This window comes from Schistocerca gregaria, chromosome 5 (assembly GCF_023897955.1).
Source record: "Schistocerca gregaria isolate iqSchGreg1 chromosome 5, iqSchGreg1.2, whole genome shotgun sequence".
NCBI lineage: Eukaryota > Metazoa > Arthropoda > Insecta > Orthoptera > Acrididae > Schistocerca > Schistocerca gregaria.
This window is the reverse complement of record NC_064924.1, coordinates 264,868,949-264,888,480: the sequence shown is the minus strand read 5'-3', so window position 1 is coordinate 264,888,480 and position 19,532 is coordinate 264,868,949. Positions and strand designations below refer to the sequence as shown.

At 43.0% G+C, this 19,532-nt stretch overlaps 1 protein-coding gene across 2 annotated transcripts in view; it reads right to left on the bottom strand.

Annotated features, from left to right (window-relative positions):
• Positions 1–19,532, bottom strand: part of LOC126272564 (E3 ubiquitin-protein ligase AMFR-like) — a 310,352-nt gene that overhangs the window by 131,088 nt on the left and 159,732 nt on the right. The gene's annotated exons all lie outside the window — the stretch shown is intronic.

The window sequence follows — 19,532 nt, the reverse complement described above, 5'->3', positions numbered from 1 at the left end:
GTTCTTAAAGCATAAGAAACAATGGTGGGAAATTCGCGAAGAAGAGGTCAGAGGACACAATCACGACCATCCTCACGGGAACTGAACAACGCTCCACACCCTCCTTTGTCGTCTACTGTCCACAGCGCATTGGATGGCGACGTAATAACAGTCAGACTCCCACGCGCACAAACTGAGTCAACACGGTGTCCTATGTAATAAAGTTTTCCCTCGTCACAAAATGTCACCGCACTGCCCTAACGAGTACATTCCTCGGAAGTCCCACACTGATATTTGCGGCTATTTCTCGCAATGTTGCTTGTCTGTTAGCATTGACAATTCTACGCAAATGCAATCGCTCTCGGCCGGTAAGTGAGGGCCGTGGTATTTCATAGGTTTATAAGTTTTCAGAAGACTAAATCTTCTACATGGATGGAGACTCTAATATACGAATCGAAACTAATATTTTTCCTTGGCGCCAGTTTGTAGGTTGCCGGTACGTGGCTGACGGTAGGGGTTTGTTTTAGGGATGGTGATTATAGTTGTCTAAAAACGGTTTTCGATTATACCTCCGTTTTTCACCCCAGATTAAACTGACTGTTAAAACCGGTCAAAAAATAACTGGTTTCTGAAAAAACTGATTTTCGGTTTTTATTCCTATTATTCTGTAACAAACGCAGAAATCGATGGTATATTGAAAGTTTTTGAGTAACACAGCTTCAAGATACACATCGTCAAATTATTAAATTAAATAGGCCAATAAAAGGAAGTCCGTCAACTATTCGCTGCTTTTCTCGCATAGTGACAAGTGGCTGAATATTACAAAAAAATTCAGAGTACTGATTTCAATTCTCTGAAACCTTGTTCAAAAATTATGATGTAATCGGGGATCATGCCGCTATTTAGCTACTACAATAGGCAAGTTACGGGTTGAACTCTTATTTTTCGTGTTAATTTGTCCGTTTCCAAGGATTACAAGCACAAAAGGCGTATTACGAAGACATGGACAGCAGAGCAGCTACTTTCTATTTTTATTGTGTACTATGAATGAATATTGTTTTTAATTTATTACTGTTACCATAACTTACTTCCTATTTTATTATTTCATAGAAATGGACAAATCTTTAATCTCTTAGAAATGAAGTATTGTACTTCACGACTATGTCACTTCGTAAAAATATTCCCGGACTAGGGTTGACGCCATATTGCAGTACAACGGATGACCGGCGACAGCGGCGAGAAACTGCCGTGTAGTCCAGGTGGAGGCACCTCTTTCACACTAGACGTATACGCGTACCTTAGGCGATGACACACGGCCGGCAGGGACATTACTGTCTCAGGAGCGCTGCGACAATTCTAATGGTGTGTGTGTGTGTGTGTGTGTGTGTGTGTGTGTGTGTGTGTGTGTGTGCGTTGCTCATTGGAACACAAAACATATATACAACCAAATAAAAAACAAAATTTATATGGTTATATGCTGTCTTTTTACAGTCTTTTATTTTTTATTTTAATGGCTAATCGTCTCTATTCAAGAATTCATCTATCCTACAGAAGACGTTATTGGCTACCGTAACTGAGTGGTCAGCGCGGCTGACACTCATGCCGAGAACCCGTACTCGATTCCGGTACTGCAAAGGACATTCCTTTATTTGGGAGAATGAAATGGTGTGCACTCAACCTCGTGAGGCCAAATGAGGAACTGCTTGAGAGAGTAGCAGCGGAAATTGATAAGGCCGGGAGAGCGATGTGCTGACGCCACGCCTCCTTCATACCGCATCCAATGACACCATTGTCAGAGGATGACACGGCGGTCGGTCGGCATTGAGCTTCCCACCAGGGAATGCTAATGGAGTTTGCGTATAGAAGGTGGAGTTAAGGAGAAAACTCCCTGATCAACTTTTGAAACCTTCAGCTATCGCTGAGACGTTTTAAATTCCAGAGTAGATTGTCAGACTTTTATAGCTGCATATTTAACCCCAGAGCCATTAAAGGGCAGTGCAGATCATTTTTCCTTCTAGTGTTATACTTGGGGATATCACTGTTACTCTCAAACTTAAAGCGAATGAACGCACTGTCAGACTGCAGTTAATATTCCCAGCTGCTTAAAGACAGATCTGCAAGATGTACGTCTATGAACTTAACACATAACTCTAATTACTTTATTTTGTGCCATGAATACTTTTTGCCCAAGCGAGGATTATACCAAAACGTCTCATTCCATTTCAACACGTGCAACTAATCATCTGTGGATCGCTTTTCATGGACATCTGGGAAAGTAACCACCCGTATATGCAAGTTCAAATGGTTCAAATGGCTCTGAGCACTATGGGACTTAACATCTATGGTCATCAGTCCCCTAGAACTTAGAACTACTTAAACCTAACTAACCTAAGGACATGACACAACACCCAGCCATCACTAGACAGAGAAAATCCCTGACCCCGCCGGGAATCGAACCCGGGAACCCGGGCGTGGGAAGCGAGAACGCTACAGCACGACCACAAGATGCCGGCTATATGCAAGTAATTACATACACACGTGTAGTTTGACAAGGATTGGGCTGATAGTCTGTCGTGGTGGAATGACAATGGCGAATAAACGCTTACGCGAAGGTTACGATCCACTAAAGGAACAGTAATGAGATACAATGACAGCACATTACGTACCCCCACCATACACGGTACTGCCGCTTGTAGAGTACAGCGGCGATCCACCCTTGAAATAGCTGTTACCATCCATTTGTGTGTGGACTATACCCCTTGGAAGAGATCTTGCGTTCTTTGCAAGTCCACTGTGACTACAGATCGTCACTTCGGAGAGGTCTCCGATTAGGAGTTTCGCGTCGTAATCGTTCGCCAACAAGACCAAAGACTATGTTCTGGAGTCAAGTTATCGACTTCTACAGCCGCAGGAGAGGCTCTAGCTTAAAATCAACATCATACACTGGGTATCCATTGTTGGGTGTAGGCCTTCTCTAGATTTCCCTTGCATATTAGTTTCAGCTATACGAGTGGTTGTGGCCATTAAGTCACCATAAAAGCATAAATTCATCTCGGAAAAAATACTCTCACTTAATTCATTGATAAATTGATGGGCTGCGCAATTTTGTTTTGGCTCCTCTAGTGGCGTGCTACGATACTGGGCCCGACAATTTCAATGTGTGCCAAGACTGTAGGCATGTACCTGCAAGTAAAATTAGTAATTACTTTATTTTTCCGAGGTGCTACGGACCGTTTAGTGCTGTAAAACTTATTTCGTACAATGAATTATACAGGGTGTTCGGAAATTCCCGTTACAAATTTCTAGGACTTTTAGAGTGGTGTGAGTACATATTATTTTGTCCAGAAAAGTACCGTTTCTGTGCTACTGCCGTTTGAAAACATGTTTACTAGGTAGGTTTGCAACAGGGTAGTCATGGCGTGGTGCTTACGTCGGATTGGCTATTGTCATTTGACGTCCATCCTACCTCTCTGACCTGGTTCGAGCATCATTCACGTGTCTGTGAGTGTTAGAACAATACAATTGAGTACGCGTTTGCATAATACACCGACATGATCCTTATGTATGACGAAGTTCCGGGTAATGGAAAAGCTGCTTGTCGCCGTCATCGAGATCGTTACGCAAAATGTCAGATTCCATCTCATATCCTTTTCGGCACAATTACGCAACGTCTTCACCGTCAGCAGGTATGACCGTGAAGCTCCACAGCGACGCCACACACCCGAATTGGAAGAGGCCGCACTACACCATGTTGAAGATAACCCGTCAACGAGTACAGGAGAAATTGTGCATGCAATGCATGTTGCTCCCTGCACCGTCTGGTATGTTGTGGATGACCAATAACTGCATCCGTACACCTCTAACACTCCTGTAACACTCACAGGTACGTGATTGAATATCGAACCAGGTCAGGATACTACTCTCTTGCAAACCTACCCAGCAAACATGTTTTCAAACGTCTGCAGCACGGACACGAGTTCCTATTGAAAATTAACATTTTTTTGATTAACCTTACTGAAGTATCGGTTGTTAAGAGGATAGTGCTCCACTTGATGTCTAAGCTGTGGGAACGAGGATGTCAGTACACGTATCTGTTACATACAGATTAGAGTTTGCGCCTGCAAATCCTGTGGCCGGAAATCGAAGAACAGCCGATATCAGCTCAGCGGCACGCTCTGCGTATTAGTGTTACACCGACTCAAAGGAAGGCCCCGGCGCTTGTTCGTGACGTCACGTCAGCTAGGCACGGCGAACGCCAGGTCTGTTGCAGGCATACTCATAATGGTGGTGCCTCCCTCTCTGACACAGGAAAATGTGAAACTATTGGCGGTAGTTGACCAACACACATTGTTCTGAGAGATTTCTGCAATCAATTAATTGTGCAATTCATTACACTTCTTAACAAATAGTGTACTCCTGAACTTAAATTTCCACCTGTTTTAAGGATTGACATACAAAAACAACTTCATGGTCCAGCAGCAACAGAATTCGTGCTTCTTTGCCTTATTTGTAAAGCTGAGGAAGTTACGTTTGTACTGGGTTGCTTTTACAAGAAACTGAACATATTGGTGCTCTTGTTTAGGTATCTTGGTTGACTATGGGGTGAGGAGCACTGAATGTTAATGAAATATCTTGCGATTGTACACGTTGGGGGAGGGGGTGGGGGACAGAAGAAGAGGCAAAAAGAGAGATGTTTTATCAAATTTTTTTCTCTTATGGAGTTTCTCCTTTCAGTTGAAAGAAGGGATTATTTATCTTTTCTAATGTGCATGTTTATAAAAGTTTAAGCTCAGCAGTATTTTCGATGTATGAAGCTATTTTGTTTCCTGATTAGAACTCCTTTCGTCGAAAACGACTGTAATCTAATGACTGGCAACAGTTGGATATTTACACATGTAAATTAGTTCACATTTCCAGTGACGATGTCAAACGAAAATAAATAAATAAAAGAAACGAGTTCATTGTAAGGGGGTTGGAGTAAGTTTCGATAGCAAAATGGATCAAGTAAATATAGTTACTTGAATGTAAAATTTTCGAAGTTTCAAATGGGGCAAAGCATCTGTTCATATTGATCTACGTTTGTTCCGACATGATTCAGTAACACAGAACTATGATCATTTGTAGCTTTATGATAGTAAGAAAATCTTTCATCTAAATAAAACTGCAGAATACAAAACAATACCAAACATTTTGTCCAAAAATAAGAGATTTATAGTGGCAAGCACGCCCAGGCGTTTCTGCCTGCAACAGACCTGGCGTTCACCGTGCTTAGCTGACGTGACGTCACGAACAAGCGCCGAGGCCTTCGTTTGAATAGGTGTTGGTTAGTGCCAGTCTCAGAACGTCGGGAATGATACGGCCACAAATTCTGGTAGTTACACCCCAGCAACCTTAGATTCGTCCAACGTCCCTATGCTCTGATAATGCGTACACACACACACACACACACACACACACACACACACACACACACACAGAATAAAGGTTGATCGGTACTTTAAATTCTACCCCTGACAATGGGTACAAAGCCTTTTTTCCCACTGTATTGGATTACGTGTAAAAATCTAATTTATTCTATTCAGAAAACTAGTTGACAGCATTTTTATGGGTTCTTCGAGTGTTTTCCATTAAGATTTTTCACTTCCGTTATGGTCTCCAAAGATGTAACATGACTATAATCTATCACCTCGATCAGCCAGCCCTCAACTAATAATTACAGCCACACCAGTTAACACGACAGTAAATCTAAATCTGCCACTTGCTTTGCTGACAGCTCAGTCCCACTTCGTATCTCCACATTCTGTTACTACCAGATTACACAACTGAAGGAAGGAAGATTAGGTTTTAACGTCCTGTCGACATTGAGGTCATTAGAGACGGAACACAAGTTCTGATTTTGTCAAGGATAGGGAAGGAAATCGGCCGTGTCGTTTCAAAAGAACCACCCCCGCATTTGCCTGGAGCGATTTCGTGTAATCACGGAAAACCTAAATCTGGATGGCCGGACACGGGTTTGAATAGGGTCATTCCATTTCAAACCAACTAACAGTCTGAACCTTGATAACTGGGATTTGCATGATTTTTTTTTAGGTAATATACCCACTAACACTAGTTTAAATTTGAAATTTCAATTTTTTCTGACCTTTGGTTTTTGAGATTCAAGGGTTTAAAAATAAAAATCCTCTGTTTTTGATCAATCGATGATTGTTTTAAAATGCTGTAGCTCAAAAACTATACAATCTAGAGAGCTCAAACTTGCACCATTGTTTTCCTCTATAAATTCCCTTCAATTTGATAAATAACATGATTATTCGATCTAAATCTGAAAATTTTAAACTATTCCAAGCATAGTCAAGTTACATATCAAATTGAAGTGAATTTTTAGGGGAAAACAATGGTGCAAGTTTGAGCTCTCTAGGTTGTATAGTTTTTTTTTCTTTTTTGAGCTACAGCGTTTTAAAACAATCATCGACTGATCAAAAAAGAGGTTTTTTATTTTTAAACCCTTGAAAATCAAAAACCAAAGATCAGAAAATTTTGAAATCTCAAATTTAAACTAGTGTTAGTGGGTACATTACCTCAAAAAAAAATTAATCCAAATCAGAGAGGTCATGGTTCAAATCATGTAGTACAATTGGTTGATTTGACATGGAATGACCCAACAGTCTCCCTCCCGAATGAGAGCCTAGCGAGCTAACCAGCGCGCCACCTTTGGTCTACACAACTGCCATGTTCATACACTACAACATTAACGTTCAGAAACCAGTCTTTACGTCAGCCTGATGTTTTGTCCAGATCTGACTTGCTATTACTGCAATTTTTACTAGCTAACACTTTTTCATAGAAAAATTCGGATGGATCATCGATGCTGTCGCTTACATGGCTATATATTCCCGAAGAGCGTAGTCGTCGGTATTCCGTCAAATGTCGATAATGTATCCAACTAATCCTTCATCCTTGCGTCTCAGGAAATTATTCGTGAATAGGGACAATGTGAACACACATTAACCACGATCTGGAAAGATGAATTTTTCCACACTGCTAACCAGAATACATGGGTAACGGAAAAACTGAAGAAATAATTTTGTACTGATTTATTGCATTTTATCACTTCTAGCTTTGGGAATATAACTGGCAGGTACATAGTATTTGGCCTACCTTCCGCACTGTGGACTGTAGTCGACTTTTTGGACATGTAAGCAGGATGGTCCCAGCAGCTACAGAATGTCATGCGAACAGTTTGTGCCTTTTCATGAGCTGCAGACGCTGAATGATCATACACGCACGTGAAGCGCGAACGTAATCTATATTACTGAATCGCTTACCCACGAACCGAGTACCAGCAGGTCTATTATCTAATGGCTTACAGGGCAACACAAATTTCAGTTTCATTACTTCACGTAGTTATTGACCGAATTTAGAGTTTTAAAAAGATGTCACAACTCGTTATGAGGTATAATCTCATGCTAACACAATATCACAATATGACACGTTTACAGTTTGGAACTGTAGCTGTTTTATAGATGGGATTTAAGATTTTCTTTTAAATTAGGGATTTACTGGCAGAAAAGCTAAGCTGCCCACGCATGCGCGCCATCAGTGAGTAGGCTTCACAGCCGCTGAACTGACTATAAACGTTCGCTGCGCCACCCACGCGTCACCTTTTACGGCGTTCCCTTTTTGATCCATTCATGAGCGTGGACAGAGGACGACCTGCTTTTATGTCTGCGCAGTCAACGTATTTTCTTGTCTCTCGTCTCCAAGTGTTTTAACTCGACAGCATATCCTCTATTGGATAATGGCACATTACCCAATTGGCTGAGATTCCACAATCACTTCTAGTCAAATGTCAAGTATAAGTTAGAGCGTCCCAGAGAACTATAAAGAATGGTACAAGTCGCCCGTAAGTAGGGGAAAAGCTTACGCACAAATATAGCCTTCCCTGCCAGTGCGTCTAGAAGAGTGGTCGTCAAACCTTTGTGCTCAAAAGTCACTACTGACATTACGCTCCAGAAACACGATCGAGCGCTTCAGCTTCAGTCACGGATGTTTCGATGGATATCTCAAACCACTGGTTTTACACCACCGCAGTACTGCAGGGTCGGATGTGCGGATGGTAGATTTGCAGGACACACTCCCCCGCCGCTAACTCTGTTTTGGCTTCATAAGATCACAATCTACACTCCTGGAAATTGAAATAAGAACACCGTGAATTCATTGTCCCAGGAAGGGGAAACTTTATTGACACATTCCTGGGGTCAGATACATCACATGATCACACTGACAGAACCACAGGCACATAGACACAGGCAACAGAGCATGCACAATGTCGGCACTAGCACAGTGTATATCCACCTTTCGCAGCAATGAAGGCTGCTATTCTCCCATCGAGACGATCGTAGAGATGCTGGATGTAGTCCTGTGGAACGGCTTGCCATGCCATTTCCACCTGGCGCCTCAGTTGGACCAGCGTTCGTGCTGGACGTGCAGACCGCGTGAGACGACGCTTCATCCAGTCCCAAACATGCTCAGTGGGGGACAGATCCGGAGATCTTGCTGGCCAGGGTAGTTGACTTACACCTTCTAGAGCACGTTGGGTGGCACGGGATACATGCGGACGTGCATTGTCCTGTTTGAACAGCAAGTTCCCTTGCCGGTCTAGGAATGGTAGAACGATGGGTTCGATGACGGTTTGGATGTACCGTGCACTATTCAGTGTCCCCTCGACGATCACCAGAGGTGTACGGCCAGTGTAGGAGATCGCTCCTCACACCATGATGCCGGGTGTTGGCCCTGTGTGCCTCGGTCGTATGCAGTCCTGATTGTGGCGCTCACCTGCACGGCGCCAAACACGCATACGACCATCATTGGCACCAAGGCAGAAGCGACTCTCATCGCTGAAGACGACACGTCTCCATTCGTCCCTCCATTCACGCCTGTCGCGACACCACTGGAGGCGGGCTGCACGATGTTGGGGCGTGAGCGGAAGACGGCCTGACGGTGTGCGCAACCATAGCCCAGCTTCATGGAGACGGTTGCGAATGGTCCTCGCCGATACCCCAGGAGCAACAGTGTCCCTGATTTGCTGGGAAGTGCCGGTGCGGTCCCCTACGGCACTGCGTAGGATCCTACGGTCTTGGCGTGCATCCGTGCGTCGCTGCGGTCCGGTCCCAGGTCGACGGGCACGTGCACCTTCCGCCGACCACTGGCTACAACATCGATGTACTGTGGAGACCTCACGCCCCACGTGTTGAGCAATTCAGCGGTACGTCCACCCGGCCTCCCGCATGCCCACTATACGCCCTCTCTCAAAGTCCGTCAATTGCACATACCGCTCACGTCCACGCTGTCGCGGCATGCTACCAGTGTTAAAGACTGCGATGGAGCTCCGTATGCCACGGCAAACTGGCTGACACTGACGGCGGCGGTGCACAAATGCTGCGCAGCTAGCGCCATTCGACGGCCAACACCGCGGTTCCTGGTGTGTCCGCTGTGCCGTGCGTGTGATCATTGCTTGTACAGCCCTCTCGCAGTGTCCGGAGCAAGTATGGTGGGTCTGACACACCGGTGTCAATGTGTTCTTTTTTCCATTTCCAGGAGTGTATGTTTTGTTGAAAATCGTTAACAGCAATGCAGTCCCGGGATGTGAAATTAGTGTGTGTTTTGCTTTCATTGTCCGTACCATTAATACACAACTTTTTGATAAAGACCTCACTTGCGCACATATGCGTCAATCGTTTTTCCTCAACAAACTCTTCAAGACTTTTTCTGTAACCCGCTGAGTCCTCCACTTCCTCGTTTACATATGTTTGAAACCCCGTATCATCATAACAAGTCCCCGCCTTTAATTTCTGTTCAACAACAGCGTCGCATCCACTCCTAGTCATCATTGTCGCCACACATTTCACCGTCTTCAATGCTCTCAATGAATGGGGTTAAAATTTCACTTTAACTGTTAAAGTTACAAATACAGACGCAGCGGCTCAAATTTACTTTTTTCTGTCTTAGAAAAATATTCGCCAAATCTTTTAGTTTGAACAGCATCTTCCTTTTTTCGCTCACTACTTCGTTTCATATTTTGCGCACCATTTAGCATCCCCATGCCACCCATCGTGCTGGATAGATTTAATAATAATAATAATAATAATAATAATAATAATTATTATTATTATTATTATTATTATATGGGAAATGATGACAACTGACATCCGAAGCCACAATTTCGTATACGAATCGCCTTCCATCTGAACTTAACACTGAACGCACCCTGCGCTGGCAACAATGCAGCTGGCTGACCTTACAAGTTTTCAAATTACATACAAATGCACCGAAAACACAAGTGTCGGTCGAGGTTTCCCGGCGCCCTAGGCTCATGCCTTCCTGGCCTTAAATCCGGCCCTGTCGCTACTACGTGTATGTGACTAAGGGGACGCTAACCCTGATCGGTTATATGACTGTGTGTGAGCATAAAATTGCTCTATTCAAACCTCTGAAAGTGAACTGTCCTCCGTAGACTTCAGTAACATCAAGAACCTCAAGATATGTAACGTCTTAGGCATGGAAAAATTGGAAATTTGTGGTAAGTAAGCTCTTATGGGGCCAAACTGCTGAGGTCATCCCTAAGCTTACACACTACTTAATCTAACTTAAACTAACCCACGATAAGGACAACACACACACACCCACGCCCGAGGGAGGACCCGGAACCTTCGACTGGGGGAGCCGCGCGGAACGTGAAATTGGCAATGTAATGCAAATCTTATTCGTCTGCTTTGCACTGCGTTATTACTTACCAGTATAATAGCAATGGCTGAAAGAGATCTTCTCCGACGCCGTCCATTATAATTGCTACACCAAGAAGAAATGCATATGATAAACGGGTATTCATTGGACAAATATATTATACTAACAGTCTGGATGATTGACTGATCTGGCCTTGCAACATTAACCAAAACGGCCTTGCTGTGCTGGTACTGCGAACGGCTGAAAGCAAGAGGAAACTACGGCCGTAATTTTTCCCGAGGACATGCAGCTTTACTGTATGATTAAATGATGATGGCGTCCTCTTGGGTAAAATATTCCGGAGGTAAAATAGTCCCCCATTCGGATCTCCGGGAGGGGAGGATGTCGTTATCAGGAGAAAGCAAACTGGCGTTCTACGGATCGGAGCGTAGAATGTCAGATCCCTTAATCCGGCAGGTAGGTTAGAAAATTTAAAAAGGGAAATGGATAGGTTAAAGTTAGATATAGTGGGAATTTGTGAAGTTCGGTGGCAGGAGGAACAAGACTTCTGGTCAGGTGACTACAGGGTTATAAACACAAAATCAAATAGGGGTAATGCAGGAGTAGGTTTAATAATGAATAGCAAAATAGGAATGCGGGTAAGCTACTACAAACAGCATAGTGAACACATTACTGTGGCCAAGATAGATACCAAGCCCACACCTACTACAGTAGTACAAGTTTATATGCCAACTAGCTCTGCAGATGACGAAGAAATTGAAGAAATGTACGATGAAATAAAAGAAATTATTCAGATAGTGAAGGGAGACGAAAATTTAATAGTCATGGGTGACTGGAATTAGAGTATAGGAAAAGGGAGAGAAGGAAACATAGTAGGTGAATATGGATTGGGGCTAAGAAATGAAAGAGGATGCCGCCTGGTAGAATTTTGCACAGAGCACAACTTAATCATAGCTAACACGTGGTTCAAGAATCATGAAAGAAGGTTGTATACATGGAAGAACCCTGGAGATACTAAAAGGTATCAGATAGATTATATAATGGTAAGACAGAGATATAGGAACCTGGTTTTAAATTGTAAGACATTTCCAGGGGCAGATGTGGACTGACCACAATCTATTGGTTATGACCTGTAGATTAAAACTGAAGAAACTGCAAAAAGGTGGGAATTTAAGGAGATGGGATCTGGATAAACTGAAAGAACCAGAGGTTGTACTGAGTTTCAGGGAGAGCATAAGGGAACAATTGACAGGAATAGGGGAAAGAAATACAGTAGAAGAAGAATGGGTAGCTCTGAGGGATGAAGTAGTGAAGGCAGCAGAGGATCAAGTAGGTAAAAAGATGAGGGCTGGTAGAAATCCTTGGGTAACAGAATAAATATTGAATTTAATTGATGAAAGGAGAAAATATAAAAATGCAGTAAATGAAGCAGGCAAAAAGGAATACAAACGTCTCAAAAATGAGATTGACAGGAAGTGCAAAATGGCTAAGCAGGGATGGCTAGAGGAAAAATGTAAGGATGTAGAGGCTTATCTCACTAGGGGTAAGATAGATACTGCCTACAGGAAAATTAGAGAGACCTTTGGAGAGAACCAATTGTATGAATATCAAGAGCTCAGATGGCAACCCAGTTCTAAGCAAAGAAGGGAAAGCAGAAAGGTGGAAGGAGTATATAGAGGGTCTATACAAGGGCGATGCACTTGAGGACAATATTATGGAAATGGAAGAGGATGTAGATGAAGACGAAATGGGAGATACGATACTGCGTGAAGAGTTTGACAGAGCACTGAAAGACCTGAGTCGAAACAAGGCCCCCGGAGTAGACAACATTCCATTAGAACTACTGACGGCCTTGGGAGAGCCAGTCATGACAAAACTCTACCACCTGGTGAGCAAGATGTATGAGACAGGCGAAAATACCCTCAGACTTCAAGAAGAATATAATAATTCCAAACCCAAAGAAAGCAGGTGCTGACAGATGTGAAAATTACCGAACTATCAGTTTAATAAGTCACAGCTGCAAAATACTAACGCGAATTCTTTACAGACGAATGGAAAAACTGGTAGATGCGGACCTCGGGGAGGATCAGTTTGGATTCCGTAGAAATGTTGGAACACGTGAGGCAATACTGACCTTACGACTTATCTTAGAAGAAAGATTAAGAAAAGGCAAACCAACGTTTCTAGCATTTGTAGACTTAGAGAAAGCTTTTGACAATGTTGACTGGAATACTCTTTTTCAAATTCTAAAGGTGGCAGGGGTAAAATACAGGGAGCGGAAGGCTATTTACAATTTGTACAGAAACCAGATGGTAGTCATAAGAGTCGAGGGGCATGAAAGGGAAGCAGTGGTTGGGAAAGGAGTGAGACAGGGTTGTACCCTCTCCCCGATGTTATTCAATCTGTATATTGAGCAAGCAGTAAAGGAAACAAAAGAAAAATTTGGAGTAGGTATTAAAATTCATGGAGAAGAGTAAAAACTTGAGGTTCGCCGATGACATTGTAATTCTGTCAGAGACGGCAAAGGACTTGGAAGAGCAGTTGAACGGAATGGACAGTGTCTTGAAAGGAGGATATAAGATGAACATCAACAAAAGCAAAACAAGGATAATGGAATGTAGTCAAATTAAATCGGGTGATGCTGAGGGTATTAGATTAGGAAATGAGACACTTAAAGTAGTAAAGGAGTTTTGCTATTTGAGGAGCAAAATAACTGATGATGGTCGGAGTAGAGAGGATATAAAATGTAGACTGGCAATGGCAAGGAAAGCGTTTCTGAAGAAGAGAAATTTGTTAACATCGAATATAGATTTATGTATCAGGAAGTCGTTTCTGAAACTATTTGTTTGGAGTGTAGCCATGTATGGAAGTGAAACAAGGACGATAACTAGTTTGTATAAGAAGAGAATAAAAGCTTTCGAAAGGTGGTGCTACAGAAGAATACTGAAGATAAGGTGGATAGATCACGTAACTAATGAGGAGGTATTGAATAGGATTGGGGAGAAGAGAAATTTGTGGCACAACTTGACTAGAAGAAGGGATCGGTTTGTAGGACATGTTTTTAGGCATCAGGGGATCACAAATTCAGCATGGGAGGGCAGTGTGGAGGGTAAAAATCGTAGAGGGAGACCGAGAGATGAGTACACTAAGCAGATTCAGAAGGATGTAGGTTGCAGTAGGTACTGGGAGATGAAGAAGCTTGCACAGGATAGAGTAGCATGGAGAGCTGCATCAAACCAGTCTCAGGACTGAGGACTACAACAACAACAGAACTGACATGTGATTACATTTTCACACAATTTGGGTGCATAGATCCTGAGAAATCAGTACCCACAACAACCACCTCTGGCCGTAATAACGGCCTTGATACGCCTGGGCATCGAGTCAAACAGAGCTTGGATGGCGTGTATAGGTACAGCTGCCCATGCAGCTTCAACACGATACCACAGTTCATTAAGAGTAGTGACTGGCGTATTGTGACGAGCCAGTTGCTCGGCCACCATTGACCAGACGTTTTCAATTAGTGATAGATCTGGACAACGTGTTGGCCAGGGCAGCAGTCGTGCATTATCCTGCTGAAATGTAGAGTTTCGCAGGGATCGAATGAGGAGTAGAGATACGGGTTGTAGCACATCTCAAATGTAACGTCCACTGTTCAAAGTGCCAGCAATGCGAATAAGAGGTGACCGAGACGTGTAACCAATGGCACCCATACCCTCATGCCGGGTGATACGTCAGTATGGCGATGACGAACACACGCGTCCAATGTGCGTTCACCGCGATGTCGCCAAACACGGATGCGACCATCATGATGCTGTAAACATAAACTGGATTCATTAGAAAAAATGGCGTTTTGCCATACGTGCGCCCAAGTTCGTCGTTGAGTACACCATCGCAGGCGCTCCTGTCTGTGATCCAGCGTCAAGGGTAACCGCACCCATGGTCTCCGAGCTGGTAGTCCATGCTGCTGCAAACGTCGTCGAACTGTTCGTGCAGATGGTTGTTGTCTTGCAAACGTCCCCATCTGTTGAGTCAGGGATCGAGACGTGTCTGCACGATCCGTTACAGCCATGCGGATAAGATGCCTGTCATCACGACTGCTAGTGATACGAGGCCATTGGGATCCACCACAGCGTTCCGAATTACCATCCTGAACCCACCGATTCAATATTCTGCTAACAGTCATTGGATCTCGACCAACGCGAGCAGCAATGTCTCGATACGATAACCCGCAATCGCGATAGGCTACAATCCGACAATCAAAGTCGGAAACGTGACGGTGCGCATTGCTCCTCCTTACACGAGGCATCACAGCCCGCATCTCGTGGTCGTGCGGTAGAGTTCTCGCTTCTCTAGCCCGGGTTCGATTCCCGGCGGGGTCAGTGATTTTCTCTGCCTCGTGATGGCTGGGTGTTGTGTGTTGTCCTTTGGTTAGTTAGGTTTAAGTAGTTTTAAGTTCTAGGGGACTGATGACCATAGATGTTAAGTCCCATAGTGCTCAGAGCCATTTTTTTGAACGAGGCATCACAACAACGTTTCACCAGGCAACGCCGGTCAACTGCTGTTTGTTTATGAGAAATCGGTTGGATACGTTCCTCACGCCAGCACATTGTAGGTGCTGCCACAGGCGCCAACCTTGCGTGAATGCTCTGAAAAGCTAATCATTTGCATACCACAGAATCTTCTTCCAGTCGGTTAAATTTCGTGCCTGTAGCTCGTCACATATATATCCTCATACGTTGCGAAGGCAGTAAGATATTCAGTTACTTCGTTAACATATTACAATCTTGGAGAGGACATCCACTACAGCTATTACCAAACAGTATCATGGAAATCTACTACCATGTAACGCGCAGTTAAGTACTCCCCAGACTTTCCCTCGCGACCGTGTTACTGGTAATAACGATCGATAACATATATGAAGTAACGCGCTGTCATTCTGATTCTAGATTTCTCCTAAAATAACCGACGCGTTACTTTAAGTACCGTACGTGTTAACGCGGAAGTAACATGAATGCGGTCACTAGGCCATGGTGTCTCACCGAAAAAGCAATACTAATAACATCGTTTAGGCCGAAGGTCATCAACCAACCATTCGCTTATTGCTACCAACGAATTCTGAGGGAAGGATATCACGTTTCATTAAATCTTGGGATATCAAGTTTCATTAAGTGTTACCTGATTTTTTCCTGTTTCCCTGTATTCTTAGCTGATGCAGTCTCCTTTAATTTCCTTTTCCCAGAACTCTATGTATCATTAAAGATCTATTTTGTACACCTATAAATTATTTTTATCTGTTATAATAACTATTGTTATTTGTCATTTTTATTGTCATTACTTTTATTGATACTATTATCACTATTAGTGATAGCAGCTGCAGTAGTAGAAGTACTGCCAGTATTAACTTCATTACTTCATAGTCTGTACATTTACTCACACTGCAACTTCAGACACTCAAATCATTTGAATACTAGTTTTCATATTAAACTTGTCATTTCTACGGTAACATGATGTAGAAAAGGTACTATATGTGTGAAACCCTGTTACACTAACAGCGGGCGTGGTGGCCCTTATCAGACCAGATTAATTGAATAAAGGGATAAAAATAAACAAAAACATAACAAAACATGGTACCTAAAGTGGACGACGTAAGATCTTTGTGAAAAAAACAATCATGACAAATTTGTTCCACGCCGACTGAGGCATATTTGAAACAGGTGAAATATCCCAGAATTCAAGATGAATTAAACAATTGCAATTCTAAGGAAGAGGTGGTGCTAACGGATATATTACCCAACCATCAAATTAAGTCAAAATTGCAAAAAAGCTGTATACGGAAGTGAATGATGTACGATGAACAGTTCTGATAAGAAGTGAACCTCGAGGAAGATCAGTTCGGATTCCGGAGAAACACTGACCCTACGACGCGTTTCAGAACGTAAGTAAGACTACTATGTTTACAGAATTTGTAGCTGTAGTAGAAGCTTATGACAGTGTTGACTGAATAAACCATTTGGAATTCTAAATGTAGGAATGATAAAAGATAGAAAGCGAAAATTAAGCTACAATTTACGCAGAAAATAACAGACGGATGTGTGGCACGGTTGCAGCTTATAGGCAGTGTTATTCAATCTGTACATGAATCAAGCAGTAAAGGAAACCAGGGAGAAATTTTAAAGGGAATTGAAGTGTCTGATAAAATTAGAATTCTGTCAGAGACGGAAGAGCACTTCGAAGATCATCCTGATAATAATACAAAAATTATTCTAAAAAAGATAAATTTTTTATCATCGAATACAAATTCAAATGTAAGACTGGCTTTTCTGAAAACATTTGTGTGGAGTGTAGCTTTATGCGGAAGTGAATGATGTTCGATGAAGAGTTCTGATAAGAAACTTTTAGAATGTGGTGCAATACGAGAATGATGGAGATTATATCGGCAACATGATGTAAATATTGTTTGTTTGCATCGGTAAGTAATAAGGTGGCACTGAATCGAACTGGGGAAAAAAGTGCTTGACAAAAAGAAGCGGTCAGTTCATAAGATACACCATAAGGCGCCGAGGAATCATCAGTTTGGTAATGGAAAGAAATGTGTGTAACAGAAACTGGGGACAAATGCTCGACTATAGTAAGCTGGTTCAAGTGGATATAGGTTGCAACAGTTATCATAAAAAGAAACGCGCAGCGTGGACTAGTGTGGAATGCTGCATCAAAACAAAACAAGAAAAGCAACACTTGCGATAAAGAAAAGCGTTTTAAACAGAAAAAAGAATAGAAATATTGCCTTTCTTCGATCTACAGAGATACTTTTACTGCAGTTCGATAGCTTGTACACTGGAAGTGACACGTGCCATAGGATACTTCCTAACATCGTGTCGGACGTCCTTTTGCCCGGCGTAGTGCAGTGACTCGATTTAACAAGTCGTTGGAAGTCCCCTCAAACATTGAACTATGTTGCCTCCATAGTCGCCCATGATTGCGAAAGTGTTGCCGTTGCAAGATTTTCTGCACGAACTGACTTCTCGATTATGTCCCATAAATGTAAGATGGGATTTATTATGTCAGTCGATATGGTTGGCCAAATCATACGCTCTAATTGTCCAGAAAGTTTTTAATCAGTCGCGAACAATTGCGGCCCGGTAACAATTCCATCATCGTTCGGCTGCAATTAGTCTCAAAGTAGCCGAATATAACCACTTACAGTCGATTATTGGTTCAGTTGCACCAGAGGACCCAGTAGATTCCATGTAAACGCAGCCCACACCATCATGCTTGCACAGTGCCTTTGGACTACTTGAATCCATGTCTTAGTGCGGTCTGTGTCACACATTAACCCTACTACCAGCTCTTACCAACTGAAACCGGGACTTTTATGACCAGGTCAGGTTTTTCCGGTCGTTTTAGAGTCTAACCGCTACGGTCACGAGCCCAGGAGAGGCGCTGCAGGATATGTGCAAAGGAACTCGCGTCCGTCGTCTGTGCCACAGTCCGTTAACGCCAAATCTCACCGCACTGTCCTAACTGATACGTTCGTCGTCTGTCTCACATTCATTTCTGCGGTTATTACACCCAGTGTTGCTTGTCTATTAGCAATGACAACTCCTAGGCGAATGCCGCTGCTTTGGTCTTTAAGCGAAGGCCACTGTGTTGTCCGTCATGTGAGGTACTGTCACAAATTTGGTGATCTCGGCACTCTTGACTCTGTGGATATCTGAATATTGAATTCCATAACGACTTGTGAAACGGAATGTCCCGTGCGTCTAGCTCCAACTACCATTCCAAAGTCTTATTTCCATTCGTACGACGACAATCTTGTCGGAAATCTTTTCACATGAAACGCCTGAATATAAATGACAGTTCCGCCAATGCACTGCCCTTTCACACCTCACATACGCGATACTACTGCTATTTGTATATGCGCATATCGCTATCCCACGACTCTGTCACAGTGTATGTGAACAATGTGGTGGTTGAATTCTATTTCCTGTAACAACTGAAGCTTGTCTTCAATCACGGCTCACTGTGTCCGTCAGATACGTACTGTATATGGTCAGGGAAGGGGGGAGACGGTTGTTACATATGGCTCGTGACGGCAGTATGCTGGAGGTCGAGCGGTCAGGACTTCAAAGTGGGAATCCAGGGCTGCCTTTAAATGACAAAACAGGAAATTAGGTACAATAACGAGAATGTATTTCAGTGTATTGGCATACATGGGGCGCGCCTAGAGTCGGAAATTACGAGGTTTAGGCCGACTCCTTACACAGATGGAGTAAATTCCTTCGGCCGCTTGCTACTGTGGCGCTGAGAGACAGACGGTCAAACACATCGTGCAGGAATGCCCACTGAGGGCATATGAGGGTGACTCACAGGATTTCCTAATGGCGACCCAAGAGGCAATCGACTGTATATTACCTAAGCTGGACGTTTGTTTGTGATTGCTCTTCTGTGAGTGTAAATTTACAATTGGTGGTGTCCTTATATACAAACTGTTATTTATTGTTCTGTTTATATATATATATATATATATATATATATATATATATATATATATATATATGTGTGTGTGTGATTTTTTAAAAATTGTGTTGTTTCTCTAATTTTTACTGTGATGTTATGAGCCATACGCTAAATAAATAAATAGGCCAGTCTACCAGGTCGAACAATTAACTTCTTGGTGGCCGGTCGTGAAAAGCAGAGCTAGAGGCTCTGTCTTCCGAAAAGACGTCTGTTCTGCTCGAGGTCTGGATTACGAAAGAAAGAGGCAACTGTGTTCCGCACCACAGAATATTCCCGCGTCCACACACGTG